Source organism: Zosterops lateralis (genome assembly GCF_965231275.1).
Source record: "Zosterops lateralis genome assembly, chromosome: 9".
NCBI classification, from domain to species: domain Eukaryota; kingdom Metazoa; phylum Chordata; class Aves; order Passeriformes; family Zosteropidae; genus Zosterops; species Zosterops lateralis.
Window position 1 is genome coordinate 1915189 of NC_139769.1, and position 18676 is coordinate 1933864.

General features: G+C 43.7%; 1 protein-coding gene across 1 annotated transcript in view; it reads right to left on the reverse strand.

Moving 5' to 3' along the window:
* Positions 1-18676, reverse strand: part of CACHD1 (cache domain containing 1) — an 88871-nt gene that overhangs the window by 68773 nt on the left and 1422 nt on the right. The gene's annotated exons all lie outside the window — the stretch shown is intronic.

Below are 18676 nucleotides of genomic sequence, written 5' to 3' on the forward strand. Positions count from 1 at the left end.
GTTGTGCAGAGCAGAGATTTTATTTTTTATTTTATTTTATTCCTGTCCTCTCACTGTTTTCTAAACAAGCCAAAGGTGGGGGCTCCAAGGTCCTGGCTCTGGGTGGTCCCACCACAGCAGGGATGAAGAAGGTTTTTTGAAATATGGTTTATCCTAAATAATGACAATGATCTCAGCCTGCTGAATGATTATAAATATATTTACCTTTCAAACACTAAGTAGCAAAAAGTTACACTTGACTCCAATTTAAAAATCATAGTGTGTCTTCTGAACTGTGATTAATAAACCCTGAATGAATTCTGAGTCCAAAATTAACCCCAAATTAGCAGCTGAAATTTTTAAGAACTGCCCTCCCAAAAAAATCTCCCTAAAGGCATTTCACCTGTGCAAACACAACCCCTCAGGTTATTATGCAGGATTTTTTCACTTTCCATCTCCTCCTTAGGCAGGGGAGGAGCTTTTTGCAGTTATTTCAATGCCAGGGATACTCTTGGCTCCAGATTCCCACAAATTCAAGCCACACATCACCCTTGGAGTCACTGCAGGAGGAGAGTTCTGCTGGGTTATCCCACATTTCCCACTGCTTATCCTCAAATTTTCAAAGGAGAAATGCACTCAATACCTGCAGCAGCTTCAGCTCTGCTTGGAAAAACTGCCCAACTGGGGCTTTTATAAGGTTATTGTTACTGATCAAAGATTGAGGAAAACGTGGGAGAGAAATCACAAAAATCACAATGCAAAAAAAGCTGCAGAGCAAAGAGAAAAGAGGAAAAAGAAACCACGTTTTCAGGATGTTTAGAAACAGCCTGTGTTCTTTGGGAAGATTGTTTTTTCCTCAGTTCTGACTTGTTTTTACCTCCCCAATACAAACTTCCAAGTCCAGGAACAGACTGGGCTGAGAACTGCACAATCCCAGCTGTGGAGGATGGAATTAATATCTCAAATTGATATCAGATTGATGTTTTGCAACATAAATCACACCAGATCTTGCTACAAACCTGTAATCACAATCCTGGGACCCTGCCCATCCACACAGTCTTGGAATTTCTGGCCAACAAAGCACAACATCACGAGGACAGAGCAGAAAACAGAATGTGGAAGCAGATTTCTACTGTAAAAAAGGGATTTAAAGTGGAGGGAAGCAGCTTTTCAGGAAAAAACCCAACGCAGGAAGTTGACAGTGGTAACATTAATTCCTTTCCTGACGTGATGTCATTGCCAGCTGGGTTGTACCTATTAGAAAGATCAAAAAGGCCTCAAGTGCACACACACTGTTAAAATTCAGGCAGTGACAGGGACAATTATTATTTTTCAATCCCTCTATAAATATTATCACAAGCTGCTTTGTCACAAAACATTTACAAACCACGAAGCAAATCCACTGCTCCTGGTAAATGAGCACAAACCAATTTCTCTCTCAAAACAGGAATGACTTGGCCTCTTTTTTAATCTCTAGTCATGTTTAACTTTGTCTAAATAAAATATTTTGGAATCTCTGGAGAAAAGGCTGCTCGTTTACCCCAAACAAATCTCTGCTGTGATTTCCTTCTCTGAACTCTCTGATTTGAGAAGCAGCACAAGTGCTGATCAGTGTCATCTTCATTAAACATAATCAAGAATCCCCAGGCAGATATTTACACTTGAAATTGGATGTTTGGTGATATTTCAACATCTCCTAACATCCATTCATATTTAATTCTCCAGGATGCTTCAATGCACATCAAATCAGTTTTTTCCAATCAGAAATCATTGGGAGCACGAGGCCAACAGGACTGAGTGGCAAACCTGAAATTGAATTAAGGATTTAAGGCTGGATAGAGACCACCTCCAGCTCAGCAACTAAAGAAATTCCCTTTCTTTTGCCTTTCTGTGCAATTATCTGTGTGTTGCACATCTGTCTGAACACGCAGGAACGACACCATAATCCACTTTGGGATCGGGATTAGCAAATTCAGGCTCCGAGGAGAAATAAAGGCATTAACACTGCTTTGAATGGAGAATGGAGATTAATACTGCTCAGGGAATGAATATTCCTGTTGTCTCACAGTTATTCCTGCACTGGTAGCAGGATTTGATTGTCAGGAAGTAGAAGGAAAAAAAAAAAAAAAAGATTTAATGGGCTGAAAAATTTTCATTACACTGATAGTGATAATTTATCTTCACAAATTAATGAATAAATTTCCACTTTAATAAATTGCTGGTACCCAGGAATTAACTGAAGTCTCTGTTTCAGCATGGAATCTGTATTTTAATTTCCAGATTCTGTGTGTGTGTGCTTTCACAATGCAGGTTTTGCACTGGGAACTGACAGACACTGGAACAGTTCAAAGCTCCTCTCTCACCTCCCCAGCTGGATTTTTATTCTGCTTTTTCACTCCTAACAAGGACACAAACACAAGGCTCCAAAACCAAAAGCATCAGGAAACATTAAAGTTCAAAACATTCCAAATAGTGATGCCCATCCTTAAAAACACGGAGGATGAAAATGAAGGAAAAGGGTGTGAATTACAGGGTCAGAATGAATTGAAAGGATATGGAAATATAAATTATCTACACAGAGAAGGTCCCACGGTGTGTTTGGGTTTACTCTGCTCCACATGTTCAGAGTTATGAGCAGGTGAGCCCTGCATCGACCTAAAAAATGTGGAATGCCAACCTAAAAAATGTGGAATGCCAACCTAAAAAATGTGGAATGTCAACCAAATCCTTCCCAAACACCAAGTCAGGGATTAATAAAGGATAATTACTGGACTTTAGGACAATTTAAGAGTGCATTCTGATTGATGAACACAACAATCACTAATTGCTTATGTTAATTGGACATTTTTTCATCTATTTGCATCCAATTTCCACCATTATTAATGACAAGCTACTATTTCTGTAGAAGTTATTTGATCCTCTCAATTAAATAATAAAAAAAGAGCAGGAGATTCCCACAATGAAGCTACAAAATACATCAAGTGGAAGGAACTGGGGAAAAGAAGATTTCTGAATTAATTTTGATGTGTTCCTTGTGGAGAGAGGGGACAACAATGAGACAAGTGGTTTCTACAGTGTCAATGCCATTTTAAGTTTCCAAGTTGCAAAATTAGTTTTGTTTTCGGAGTTTGGCACATCCTGATCCAGCACTAAAACTGCCCTGAAAGACAAAACCAAACCAAACCCACACAAAACGACACCACCCAACTTGCAAGATTCAAATGCTGACAAAGCCCTAATGAAAATATAGATATTGGTTAAAAAAAAAAAACCCTAAAGCTGCATTTAACACAGACCCACCTATTAATCAGCTGTTGTTCCACTTGTTCTGAAGATTCATTTTATGTTAATTTTACACCCCTGCATTAAAAAAAAAAACAAAAGAAAACAAAAAAAATCCTCCAACTTTCTTTGATATTCATGGAATCCCAGACTGGTTTGGGGTGGAAGAGACCTTGAGGCTCATCCAGTTCCACCCCATACCATGACCAGGTTGCTCCAAATCATTATTCAGGAGATAAAACCCAGATTATTTCACTTAGTTTCAAATAAGAAGATGAAATATTCTGCATGGAAACTCCAAGAGGAGAAAACAATGCTTGGAAATAGCACTGATGAGCTGGAAACACTTCCAGGACCAACAGGGACATGGAGAGTGCACAAGGTTTCCATCTCAGACTGTTCCTACAACTTTCCTGCCCAGGTATTCAAAACTTCCCAGGAAAACCCACACCAAGTGACAAAAAGCACATCAGGCAAAGCTGTGTGACAGCCCCAGGTGCTGCAGCAGGAGAAAACTCCACCACTTGACTCAGAAACTGCACCCTCAGCAGCCACAGCTCTTTCCACAACTCCACTTTGCATCAGGATTTATTCCCCAAATCAAAACCAGTCCTGAGATTCAAACCATTGATCAAAAAAAAATGTCCTCCAGCTACACCAAGGTTTGATCCCTGCATGAGACACCCATGTAAGAGCTGGACTCGATGATCCTTGTGGGTCTCTTCCAACTCAGAACAATCTGTGATTTTATTTCCCTCTGTTTTAAATATTTATCCTCTTTGCCACGCCTTGGATGATGGTTGTTCACCACATGGATGTTAACATCCACCAGAAGAGGCTGCTCAGATTTCAATTTCTACACCAAAAAGATAAATTTCTACCCTTTTTCTCCACAAGGGCATTTTTTAGCACACAGTGGTGGAGAAGGAGCCACAACCACAGTCAGAGGTGAGGAGTCCATGACCTGCAGCTCATCTGAGAGCAGAAAAGCTGGAAACAGCCTCCAACCACTCGTTTTTTGGGGTAGAAATGTACTGAGCAAAGGAAAAAAACACAAAAGAAAGACCAAATTGCCATTATCTCACCCAGACAGGAACAAAACCCAGCTCCACATCTCACAGAACAAGAAATTCTGCTCAGATTTCACAACTTCATAATTTATTATCACATTCATTACAGCAGATTTTTATTTTAAATATGAGCTCCCCCCCTAAAAAAAAAAAAAAAGCCACATTTACGTTTTCAAAGATTCCTAATTTTCCTTTCAGTGAGGTATTACTGTATTTCCTTGTCCTTGGAGAGTTTTATCTGGGATTACACACATGTACCAAAACACAGCTGTTCCACTTCTTGGCTCCTTTATTTCATTCCCAGAGAAAAACCTGCCTCTATCAGGCACCCAATTAGCTGCTCACTATCAAAAGGCTGCTTTGGGCCTTTCATCTGCTTGAAAACTGGATTCAAGTGAGAGGGTGTCATGGAAACTGTGGCTGGGGTCATTTCCTGTTGCAGTTTTTTTTCAGTGACCAAAAATAAAATAGCAATAACAATAATAGAAGGGTTTTTTTGCTGATTAAAAAAAAAAAAAAAAAAAAAAAAAAAAGTGTTTGTTATCCCGGCTTGCAAAGCGAAAATTATATTATTTTTCATGAGAAATCTTCATCTGACAAAGTAGAAATTGATTTCAATTCAATGTTTAACACTCTTAAAAAACTGAAGATCACATGCAGAACACAAAACTTGAAGCAAAATTAATGAAGAATTTAATATTAAAAGCCCAGCTCACAGAGTGTTTGTTTCTCTAAATATTTCACTGAGCAAATGGGAAAGAAAATTAAAAGATAATTATATAGGAGATTCTAGCTAATGAGCTAAGGACAGCACTGAAAACTAAAACAAACAAACAAAAAATGGGTAAGTTCATGAACCAAGGAGCTTTTCGGCCTTAAGATGAGTCATAAATAGAAGTAATTAAAAATAAGAAAATCTCAGTCTTTTGCCAGATTTTCTTCTATTTAGATGAAAAAAAGAGGGAGAGGGAAAAAATACCATAAAATTGCACACATTCCCAGGTAACAGATATCTTTAAACACAGACTTAAGTGGGGAGATAACCAAGAAATACAAATGGATTCTTGTTTTAGAGAGAAATTAAATCAGAGATCTGACTTTTGTGAGAGGAGATTGAGGAACACCTGGCACACATCCATTGATGAGCACAACCAAGGAAGATCCCCATTTGCTTTCTACAGAAAACACCACAAGCTCAATTGGCCAAAAGGCCTTGAGTGCTTTGTCTCCAAAAGCTTCTTCCAATTATTCAGATGAAACCCTCCCTCAGCTCAACGACATCAATGCAGAACATCATGGTTGATTGGGAGACAAAAAATGCTTTCAAGTCCCAGAAGAAGAGATGTCAGCTCTCTGCCTTTCACCCCATTCCTCTGGCAGCATCTTCCACCTGAATTCCCTTCCAGTCCCTGTGAGGACACCTGGGTGCAGCCCAGCCTTTGGATTCACCCTCAGCCGCCACACAACCAACAGCTCTGCCCCTGGAGAAGCTGCAGACGCTCAACTCAAGGCAGACAGAACAATTCTGGCTTTCTCTTGATACAGTGGAGTCTCCAGCGTGGCAAACCAAGGGCAAACCCGTGGGTGAGGTGGAGACACGGAGCTGGTGCCCAAGGCAAGGAGGGAGGTGAGGCTCACCACAGGCATTGCTGGTGTCCCCACACATCTGCTGGAGATGCCCAAGCTGGCCCTGGATCTTCCTCACTGGGATATTTGAGCAGCATTTGCAAACCAACAGCTCAGGTTGGATATCAGCAGGAATTTCTCCATGGAAAGGGTGATTAGACATTGGCAGGGGCTGCCCAGGGAGGTTTGGAGTCCCCACACCTGGGGAAGTCCAAGGAAGGGCTGGGGACAAGGTTGGCATCAGACAGCTTGGTCTCCATGGGCTTCGAGGGCTTTTCCAACATTAAAGATCAGAAACCCTACTCCAATCACATCTATCCAGTTTCTAATTTAATTAAATATGTGCGTTTTCTTGTGTATGTTCCCCCACTGTTTGATTTTTGGGAGTTTTTTTTTGTTAATCATCTTCTCTCACTCCATCTTCACTCAGCAATTTCCAAACTGGAATAGATTTCCCAAAGTTTTTGCAGGAGCTGAAACTCTCTCTGCTTGAACCCGCAAAACACCAGGTGAATTAGCAACAACACAAAAGGAGCCATCTTTAGCAGACAAGTCAGGAAATTTTTTTATTGAAGTTTCACTCTTTTTGTCAATGAAAAGTTAAATATATATCCACTAAATTCTTGTTCTCATGAAGATTATTGCTAGGTCAAGCTGAACATATCCACGACCTCGCAGCCTTAATTTTTGAGGATGAAAAGTAAAGTTAGAAAAAGTGGTTTTTTTAAGAGCCACGGACAGGAAACAAAATGTAGCCGAGAGATTAAACAGGAGACGAAAGACAACATGAAATCTCAGTTTAGAAAAATAATAAATGAAATAAATAAATAAATAAATAAATAAATAAATGTTTTAATGTATATTGTATCTAGGAAATAAATAAATAAATCAGAAGCTGTTGTGGGAAGTGCCCATTACAGACAAACCTGAGGAATAAAGGGGTTGGGAACAGTGGTCCCAGTGCCCCCAGGTGTGGAGGCTGCTGCTGCCACAATCCCAGCTGGGATTCCCGGGAAGGCCGAGGTCATTGGGAATGCAAAGCCCCAGCTGGGCCAGGAGGAACCGCAGAGTTCACAGCCCTCCCCCCATTCCCATTATTCTCCACTCAAGCTGAAAGGCACAAGGGCTTTTCCTCGGCCCCTCCGTGTCAGGGAAGCTCGGCAGGAATTGCTGAGGGATCCAGGAAGGCACAAAAGGCTCCTGCCACAAAGAGCCCTTTCATCTGGGCCGTGTGTCCATTAAACACGTCCTGCTAATGTGCCTGCGTTTTATAAAGTGATTATAAAGTGAGGGCTCAGTCACTGACTCAAGTGCACAATAAGATTTTTAAGTCTATCGCTGGAAAAGTGGGATTTGAAATGAGGAGCTGGGAATGCTGCACAGCTCCTCTCAGTAACACTCAACCCCAGCTGAATGTGGATTTCATAGATTTTAAGGTTTTCATTTCTTTATTTGGTGACACTCAGGCACCTCACACTGTTCAGGAAAACACGGGAAAGAGGATTCAAGCCCTGACAGTGTTCCTGCACCAAACATGATGCTCTGAGGACACTGGAAGTGCTGCTCTGGCAGGCTGGAAACAGAAAGTTAATAAATAAATTAATAATAGAAATAATAGCTCAGATCTTGCTGTTACACCATGGATCAGGATGAATTGGTGAGCAGCCACCTTATCCTCTTTCTCCATCTCTTGCCTGCCTTTCCTTTTCCCACAGGGGCTCAGGATATTCTGAGACTCTGAATAACTAAAGTTGGTATAGACTCCTGCCAACTCCGTGACAAAGGAAGTTATCTTCTGTCCACCAAAAGTAAAAAAAAGTTTTTAAAAAAGTAATAATTTTTTTTTTCTACATTATCAAAGCAAAGGCAGAAGCTGAGAATCCTCCTCAGTGTGGGTGTGGCTGTGGGCCAGCTTTGCATTCCAGCCCGTGCAAACCACAGCCTTGCTAGAGCAAGCTTTCTGTATTTTAAATATATTTTTAGACTTAGGGCCCGATGCTGACACTGGCTCTAACTGCATTTCTGAGAAGGATCCCAAAAAGGATCCCAAACAGGCTGTGAATCTGTTTTCAGGATTAAAATGAAATGTCCTCTCCCAGCAGCAGCAAAAGTCCAGTCCAGCCCCATGGGACAAGGAGGAGGAGTGGATGGGTGGAGAACAGGGGTTTGTCAGGCACACCATCATCAGCTGTGTGCTTCACCCATCCACATCCCTGCCAGGATACAGGGAATCCCAAACTGCTTTGGGTTGGAAGGGGCTTAAAGATCATCCCATTCCACCCCTGCCATGGCAGGGACAATTCCACTGTCCTGGGCTGCTCCAACCTGGCCTTGGATATTCCCAGAGATCCAGGGGCAGCCACAGCTGCTCGGAGCACCCTGTGCTCACAAAGAACAATTTCCTCCAAATAACCCATCTAAACCTGTCCTCTTTCAATTTCAAGCCATTCCTCCTTCTCCTCTCACTCTACACCCACATCCAAAGCCCCTCATGTGTATCTTCCATCAAGCACAAAATTCCAGGGGGATCTGTTGCCATCCCGTTATTTATTCCCTACTGGAATATTATTGGAGAGGTCTCTGTCACTCAGTGATGCAGAGTGAGGCTCACCTGGGGCAGGGAAGTGGCCTCCAGCACTGCAGTGGCATTGGGGAGCAAGGAGACAGGGAATGGCAAAACTGGCAGGAAAAAAAGCAAGTAGAGGGCAGGAAATGGTGGAGTGACAGGGGAAGGAGCAGAAATCTGCTGCTCCTTCCCCCTGCACAGGAGAGTGATGTACAAACTCCAGGGGGAACCCTCTGCTCTTCCCAAGGAGCCAGGTTTGGGATCAAAGGCCTTGGACAAGAAGAGACATTTTTCTGTAGCAAAGTTGCAGGAAGATGTGGGTTAATAAAAATCAGGGAAGAGCCTGGAATGAGCCCAACTTACACGGTGTGCACCTGCACCATACATGGAGAACAGCTCCAAAGAGTCCCAAGTAAACACCTTCCTTCACTCAATATTTTAATCACTATTATCCCTTCTGAGCTGCTTATTTTTCCTCCTCTGCATCCGTTTCATCCCCGCTCCTCATCTTCCCAAAACAGCTGCTGCACCTTTGCTCCTCAAGGGGAAATCCACCATTCCAGGCACTGAGAACCCATGGAGATGGATGTTGGCCTCCATTCCCTTTTGGAGCCCCAGTTTCTATTCTTGGAAAGGCAGGAAAAAGCAACGTTTCAGAGTCTGAGGTTGCAATTACCAGAACATACTTTTTTTTAAAAGATGTATTTCTAGACTTTCAGCCAACCACTTGCTGAATAAATACATAAATATGAAGGAGGAGGCAAAATTCTATTTATGTGACATCACAGCAAATCGATATTTTAAAATTCATGAGACTGAATTTCACACCAAACAAAAATAAACAACTGGTCATTTCTATTTCTATTAAACAAGTTATCTCCTATCATGGCTGTGCCTGCTTTAATTTTGGCTTTGCAGCCAGTAGTTTTAATGGAAATACAACATCATCAGTATGTCAGTATTTCAAATTTCAGAAACCAAACACAACTTTTGGAGTAGAATTCCGTGTTCCCAGTGGTGAGCTCAGCACAGAAGAGGTTCCTCTCTGCCAAGAACAGCTGGATCATCAGTGAACTGAATTTAACAACTTCAAGACCATCAAGGAACATCCATCAAAGCAGCTACTGAAATGATCTAGGGATTGTAAAATATAACAGCAGCAGAATTCAAAAGGAAGAGCCAGAATATGATCATTTATAATTATAGATTCATTTCAGCCGAAAATAAAAAATTAAAAATGAGAACTCTTGTTTTCCCCAATTGCATTAATGAGCAGTAATTCACAAGAGCAGCTTGGCTGCTTGGTGCCATCAGGTTTGGATTTGCAACCCCCACCTTGGTGACTCTGATCTAAAGCTAACAAACCCTCAGGAGTTCACAATTCCCATCCTCCTCCTGCAATGGATGTGGAATATTAACTTCCTTCAAGGAAGACACGAGAGACTGTGTAACCAGGAATAAGATTTTCTAATTTTAATCAAACAGATCCAAGACTGACAGTTTAAAACCAGCTGCCTGACCACAGCTGCCTAATGTGACAAACAAACATCCTCAGTGCTCCAGAAAGTGCAGTTTTCCCTAGAAAATCCTGTGTGCAGCTGAACTCCACCAAAATAGACCCAGGGAATAAATCCCACATCACACCTGGCACTCCTGGAGAGCCACTGACAAAAGGAATGAAAGACAATTCTGAAATTCATATTCCAGACAATTCCTTGGGCAGACAATGTGCCCAAGGAAGTCAAACTACCTACAGCTGTAGCTTATTTAAATTAAATATCCCTTCATTGTTAAAACTGCTAAGTGTATTAACCTCTAATTAAAAACACTTCTATTTTTATCCTTCAGTGCCTTCCACACCACACAAAAATCCTGTCTCCAAAAAATATTGGTTTGGCCCCTCTGGAATCCACCTGTCAATGAAGGCTTGACCAGACTGTTGCTAACTGGAAATAGAGAATAGAGAAAAAAAACTTCCAGCAACAAAATGTGAACTGCAATTTAGGAATTTAGGATCCACAGAGTGGAAGTGGTTTTTCCTCCTCATTTCACACTCCTTGCAATGATGGGAGATCCTGCTTCTTTTCTTATTCTCCCAATAGCCTTCATCAAAAGTCAGATTTCAATATTGGTGAAAAGAGATATTGGTGAAAACAATCTCTAATTCACTGACCACAAACAAGGCAATAAAAATATCCTGGATATGATTTCCTTCTGTACCCACCTCCCATCAGCAGCTGCCCCTGTGCTGGTTTGCAATGGACAGGCAACACCTGAAAGCAAAACTTACTTTTTGGAAAATTTACTTTTGCTCCCACAAAATGCAGAGTTTCATAGCCATGTCAAGGAGTCCAGTGTAGGGTATTCCCTGGTTTACAGCACATCCAACACCTCAGCAGCACAAAAAGCCTCACACCACTAATTTTAGTCTTTAAAATAAAAAGGGGCTCCTTTATCTTCCAACAAATCCAAGGCTCTCCTGGCTCTCCTTTCCAACCTTGGCTCAGAGCCTGCTCCTGCTCCAGGCCAGCAGGCTCCCATCATAGCTATTTTTGGGATCTGTCCCCTCTCCCCCCAGCCCACCACCACAAACACCTCCCCAGGTTTTGTTTGATACGAGTCCTGAGGTGAAAGTACAGCCCAGAAGGAAATGTTTCTAATTCTTCCTTTGCTGCAAGGGAGAGAAGCAGGGGCTGAGCAGGGCCAGGAGGTCACGGCAGCACCTCAGCCCTTTGCTGTGCTACCACCACATCACCTCTGAACTGATCTCCACGTGCAATTTGGTATGAAATCCTCAAAAAACAGCATAAAAATAACCCTATATGGATGAACACACCAGAAATTCTGCTTAAAGGCGTTCCAGCTCCTTGAAACTTTTATGGCAACTTCCAGATGTCTCTATTTTAAAGTTTTGGGTTGTTTTTTTTTTCCCCTGGCCTCATTCCCACCTGTGACAATCCTAAGTACAGCCAGAAATTCCTACAGGGATGTGTGCAAAAGGAGGTCAAAACTGGACAGGGAGCACTGGCTAGACAGCTCTGCAGACATGCTGGAAGGAAAATTACAGTTCTTTATCCAAAAGGTGGAAAGGAGTTCAAATCACACAGTCCAAACTGTGCAAATGTGTGAGCTCAGAGACCAGCAGCACCACAAAAAGCTGTTTCTATCAGCTGCTCCTGGCTGGGAACTTGCTAAAGGGAGATGTAATAGTTTGCTTGTATTAATTATTGTAATTGTGCAAATATGCTTTTGCAAAATCACTTGGGACACTCTCCATCGAGGCAGTTGATAAAGTGACTCCATTAACACTTTTCCTGGGATTGGAAAGGAGTGTTCCTGATTTGTGGCACCAGGATTGTTTCAAAAGTCAGCTCAGATTTTCCCTGCTAAAGCAGACGCATAATTTCATCCAGATTTCTGCACAGAGCACAGGATTCAAGCAATAACTCAGCTTATGTTTTATATCAGAAAAGGAAAATTTCCACAACAGACATTGCATAAGCGCTGATGTTTTTTATACTCTGTTTTCCATGGAAAAGAGAACACAAGGATATCCTTTCAGATTTCATTAACACTGCATGGTATTGAACAACAACAAGCTACAGGAAAATGATGACTGAGGAATGCAGGCCCTCTATATTTTTACACTTTATTCTGCATTAAACCTACAGTACAAGACCTACTAATCAAAACCTCAGCAAAACTTTTGACATACAAAAAGGTCAATACATAAGTTACTTAAGTTCTATCATTTAAAAAAAAAATTAAAAATATAGTATTTTCCTATTCAACTGCACCAAAATAAATCATTCCTGCGCCATTATCCAACCCTTAGCCATGAAGTGTTGCCATTTCCAGGCTCAGGTAGCCCCAAATCCCAGTTCCATCTATGGAGTGCCCTAACAATGGAAATAAACAAAATTTGGGCTACTTCCTTAGAGCTGGGCAGTTCCATACAGGAGAGCACTGAACTGACAAAGCTCCAAACATTTCTTGGCCAATTTCTTCCCCAAAAATTGACAAACAACAAAAAAAAATCTATTTATCCTTAATAATCCCTTTTAATATACAGATATAAAAGAATAACTGGGAAACACACGCACAAGAAAACTTTTTTTTTTTTCCAATTCAAACACACTTTGCCTCTCTGAAAGAAGATAATTTCTCCATGTTTTTTGACAACAAAAAATAGGTTTGTTTTTTCTACTCAGTGGCAATGGCAGCAGAGCAACATCTCAAACCAAAAAAATAACGGGGTGCATTTCCTCGTGTGCCTTCCCGGTGTTATCAGCCCTGCCACAGCTGAGATCCCAAACCACCTCCCAGGAGATTTGAATTCCTGCTGTCCCAGGGAGCGCTGGATCCTTGGGCACGGCTCATTTATCTGCCAGCCCACCTTGCTGCTCCACATCCCAACTTTTATCTGGCCGGGCCAGCTGCACTCCCGGCGTTTGAAGTGCAATGTCAGCCTGGGCTGATGCTGCAGCGCTGAGGATGCCCTGATCCTTTGAAGAGGCTGACTCAAAGCCTAATTAAAAATTCAGATTTGGTCTGCCCTTCCACCAGGACCTCGCGCTGGTTTTTTGGAAGTGTTTCATGTCAGGAAAAAAAAAATGGATGGAAAAGGATAAAAAACTTGGACTGTTAGAGAGGTTCGAGTAAAGCTGCTGTAGCTGGATTCCAACTAAGGAATAATCATGGAAAACAGATGAGGTTTTGCTCTGCTGGTTTCTACTCTGTAATTATTACTACAGCACACACTACTGCCAAATAATATTTAAAATAACTCAAAAAGGTACAATCGAACACTTAACAGCCTTCCTTCCTTTTGTTTATTTTTTTTTTCTTTTTATCTCAGCTTCCCAAGCTGAAAATTATAGGAGGAAAAAAGAAAAAAACAACAGAATTTTGTACTTTTGTACTTTTTTGTGCTGAGGGTGCACAAGGTCCAGGTTTCAGAGCTGGAGGATGTGGGGTTTTACACCACTTGCTGTGCAAGTACCTCACAGTCACCACAGATTTATTTATAAAGATCCATCAAAAGAAGTGGAGAAATGTGTGAAGCCCCTGATTTCAGAGATGGAGAATCACCGTTCTGGTATTTCAATTGGTCTGCAGGACGGCTCAAAATGGGATTTATCTCTTCTAAGCAGTAAATCCATTAGCCAGAAGACAATCCCATTAGAAAAAAATAAATAATGCTGGATTCTGTCAGGGCTCATTTTCAAAAGGACTGAATAAATGGACAGTTCTGATGACTCCATCTCTCTGCCATCACCCAGAAATCCTCAAAGAATGTGGATTTTTCAACCCATATAAACCCCTGGACATCTCCCCATCTCTGTGTTGTGCTTGTCTGAGCACAATCTGTTCTTCTTGAAAAACATATGGCCAGACAAGCTATTAGGGAAACAAATAAATAAATCATATGCTGGCCAATCAACCAGGAGAAACCTGTACTAAGCTGTTATTTTACACATCACTGCATCACCTGAGGTATTAATATATTATTGTTTGCACAGTACTAATATTAAAAACAAACCAGAAAAAAAAAAAAAGTGACCAGCAAATTGCTTTTTTTTCAGATTCAAAATGCCTTTTTTTTAAAATTATTTTTTAAATTCCAGCCCTCAAGATCAGTAACAGACAGTGAGAAAGGGCTGTGCTTCCTTCACAGAGTAGGAGTTCAGGATTAAGATGGCAGAGCTGCTTTCACAAATATTCGGGGCCCTCTGGGCCTACAACTTTTGTTACTGTCTGGCTGGAAACATCAACATGCATTTTGAGAGCTGCAGAGGCATTTAATGCTTTTCATCTTCAAAGCATTTCTTACTCCTTTCAACTCTCAAGTATTACAGCCCTGTTTTGGAGATGGAAATGTTACCTTGCTCCACACTATCAAAAAAATACTCCTCGCTTCACCCAGAGGTTAAACCTCGCCAAAACCAAACCAACTGCTCACAAAAGCTCTGATTTATTCTTTTCCTGCCTTTCACCTCCCAACTAAAGAATTTCAGTTGTTTCAAGCAACAACCTACCCTGTAATTTCAGCCAGGCCAGAGAAGTCGGGATCAGATGAGCCAGGTAACAGCGATGGTGAAACTCCACCCGCAGATCAGGGCAAGCCACAACCACCAATTTAGTTATAATTTTAGTAAAAAAGGGCTCTTAACTTTTAATTAGTGCTGAGTGCCAGCTCTGCCCAGGAGAATATATCACAGGATTGTCACACAAGTGCTCATTGAACGAGCTGCAGCCCTTGGCATGGGATATTCAGGATGCTGAGGAATGACAAGGAATATAGAGCTGGGATTGCACAGTGTCTCCTGAGGATGCCAGGAGGTGTTCCCTGGAATGACAGGATGCTGAACAAACAAGGGAACAGTTACAGGTGATTGTGGTACAGCACAACCTCCTTCTGCAGCACCCTCTGCCCCACAGGAGGGAGAGGAAAGGGAAAAGATCATGGTGAGGCTGTTCCTGGTTCATTTGGGAAATCACTTTGGGCACAAACATAAACGCATCACCTCTGCTGCTCAGGACAAAAATCCCTGTAAAGATGTGTATGTACACACCAGTCACACCTCAGTATGTCAAAGGGAAGACACAATATTAAGACACAGCAACATCATTAACTGGGGGCTTGGCAGAACTGTCAAACAGAGGGGGGAACCATAACTAATCAGAGCAACAGAGAAAATCAGACAACTGATGAACTTTCAATATTTAACCACTCCTGGAGAAATAAGGCAGACAGCCAGGAACCCACACACACTGCAGAGCCCAGCATGTGTTCTCACTAAGGGAATCCTTGGTATGGTACAAATACGTACATTCCAATTGGAAATTTAAATAAGAAACTCTTAAGCTGCTGCTCAACACGTTCAGCAAATGATGCAACTCACGAGTTGTCACCTACCCTCCATGATCCTCAGCTGCTCCAGGCAGTACCATTCAAGGAATAAATTTATAAATGAAACCAGAGCACTTGCATGGGCGAGGAAACAAAGCACTCCCCAAAGGTAACAGTGAGACACTGCCCTCATGCAAGTCTCTGGAAATAGAAAGCAGTGGTGTGAGTGCCAAAATCAATTGTCAGACTGGTGCTGCCACCACAAACCTCTCTCATCCTCACTCTGCCTGGAGCTTCAGCCTCTCCTCCAGCTGTCCCTCATGCCTCTCAACAATGCAAAATAATGTGATTTTATGAGGCATTCTCACTGCTGCAGCCGTGGCATCAAGCACAGGTAGAAGGAGAAGGTACCACAGGAAGGAGACACCGCGCAGAGAAGGAGCTCGTTTACCGCCAGCGCTCCCACAGAAATCTGATTTATTTCATATCTCACAGCCTCCACGTCCATCACTCCCTGCCCCTTCTCACAGGCATTTAAGGCTCACAAATTCCGTGCTTCTCCTCTTACCTCTTCCACCTGCTCCTCTGGTGTCTGCTCTGGAGGCTCCACCTCATCCTGCCTTCCTGCTCTTACGGAGGCTCCATCTCCACTTTTCTCTTTTCCCAGACTCAAAACACACCCAACCAACCTCTCACCTTCACTCTCCTGAAGCATCTCCACCTGCTCCTGCACTCATTGGATGTCTCCTCCCCACCTCCAGCTCAGCCCGAGCCTTCCTGCAAAGCCCTCTGGTGACACCAGCACCTCCTGCCCGCCAGCAGGATGTGCAGATGTGGGAGCCACAGCTGGCAAGGAGCAGAGCACGCAAGGGAAGCATCAAATCCTGCCACTTCCTCCTCTCTTTTATGGTTTATGAAATGAAATAAAACAAAACCGCAGCTCGCTGATGGCTGGAATCAACCTTTCCTCCTGCCACTATGGCTTTGCCTCACTAGTCCTGATTTGGGGACTGTCACCCTCTAAATCAGGACAACACTATTGGGTTTGTATCCAGTTAAAGGATAAAATCGTTCTCACTCTCTTTCCAAAATCCCACACCTTTCTTCTCCTATATTTTCTGCCAACACAACCTGTTTGCTTCAGCCCAAACAACCCCACCGTGCTGGCAGCCCTCACCAACAGCCCTGAACAAGCAGAAAAAAAGGAGAATTCGGTGCCAGTTACACCCAGCCCTGCCTGAGCAGGCTCTGGAAATTTCAGCCCTAAAACCAAGTGAGAAGCACAGGCTGCAGTGACACATGTCATAACATTTTTTTTGTTCTACTGTAGGAGGTCAGCAAAAAAAAGCTTCCAAAATCAGGGGAGGTTTGTTCCCACCGGTTTTTTAATCTTAAACAGCTGTAATAATGTTCCAGGGGGGGAGCAAAGGACAGGCTGGGCATTAGCGTGATGCGAGTTGAGACAGTCAAAATATGAAACACATAAAAATAGAGCTCGGTATGAAAAGGGTTTCAGTTTAACTACCAGTTTCACCACATTAAATTACTTCAGGGCCTTAAATATCCAGCTAATAGTAAACAGAATTTTAACATTATTTGCATCCCCGTGCACTGGCATCCAGATTGTTCCCGAGCTCGGATCATCGGTACAATTCTTGGAAAGAAAACCTGGCTCATCCTACAGTTAATTCCTATAACAAGGTATATTTTTATGAGCTGCTTTTTCAAATACAACACACATTGAGGTGATCGTATTATAATTTTTTATTTTTTTTTTTAACGCCAGAAACGGATTTAGCAACGCAATTAAACTGACTTAATTTGCATTAACAGAGACTCCACCAAAGCAAAGGATTATGCTTATATCTTTTGAGGGGAAATACATACGTGCGTATGCACGGCAGAAAGGGGGAAAAAAAAAAAAAAAAAAAGGGACTTCCTTGAATTCAGTACATCAATAATGTACCTTGTTAAGTGAAGTCATTTAAATCCGCCTCTTCTTAGCATCAAGGACAAGAGACAGCTCAGTGTTTGCCCGGACAAAACGAGCCCTAGGAGGCCGCCCAGCACAATGATGCTCCAGAGGTGAGAGAATGCAGCCAGTTTAGAGAAGATAAAAGGCCATTTGGGTAGAGACCCCCGCTGATCCTATGAAAGTGTCTCCTTTTCAATTTGGGAGGCTTTTAAAACTGCATTTGCTACTGACCATACCTTCCCCCTGAAAGCCGCCTGGGATCCGATTTCACTTTTTTTCCCCCTCAGCCCGGAGAGAGGGTCGGCAGCCGCCGGCTGTGAGACCTGCAAATCCCCGGCAGAACTCCCCGCGAACAACACAGAACTGCCGGCAACGAGAACAACCTTCCCCCGAATCCAGCATGGCAATAAACTCCTCCGGCCGCTCTCCAGGGCCGGGAAGCGTCGCTTCTTCCCCCGCTCGCCCGGGGGATGCTCGGCCGGGCCCGGCTCAGCCCCGGGGCACGGCCAGCTCAGCCCCGAGACACGGCGGGAGGCGGTCAGGGATACTCCTATTGTGTAAATTGCAAATAAAACAATAAACAGCAAAACCGCTACGGCCACGTTCGCCTTCGGGCGGGCGGCACTGCGGGGGAAGCGGGGGCGGAGAGAACCGGGGCTGAGGGAGAGCCAGGGCTGAGGGAGAGAACCGGGGCTGAGGGAGAGAACCGGGGCTGAGGGAATGGGGACAGAGAGAACCGGGGCTGAGGGAATGGGGACAGAGAGAACCGGGGCTGAGGGGCGCCCGGCCGGGGAGAACCGGGGCTGAGGGAGAGAATCGGGGCTGAGGGTGCGGGGACGGAGAGAACCGGGGCTGAGGGAGAGCCAGGGCTGAGGGAACGGGGCCGGAGAGAACTGGGGCTGAGGGAGCTCGGCCGGAGAAAACCGGGGCTGAGAGAGAGCTGGGGCAGAGAGAGCGGGGCCGGGGAGAACCAAGGCTGAGGGAGAACCGGGGCTTAGGGAGAAATGGCCGGAGAAAACCGGGGCTGAGGGAGCCCGGCGGAACACAACTGGGGCTGAGGGAGCCCCGCCGGACAGAACCGGGGCTGAGGGAGAGGGGCCGGACAGAACCGGGGCTGAGGGAGAGGGGCCGGACAGAACCGGGGCTGAGGGAGAGGGGCCGGACAGAACCGGGGCTGAGGGAGAGAACCGGGGCTGAGGAAGAACCGGGGCTAAGGGAGCCCGGCCGGGGAGAGAACCGGGGCTGAGGAGAAAACCGAGGCTGAGTGGAGCCCAGCCGGACAGAACCGGGGCTGAGTGGAGCCCAGCCGGACAGAACCGGGGCTG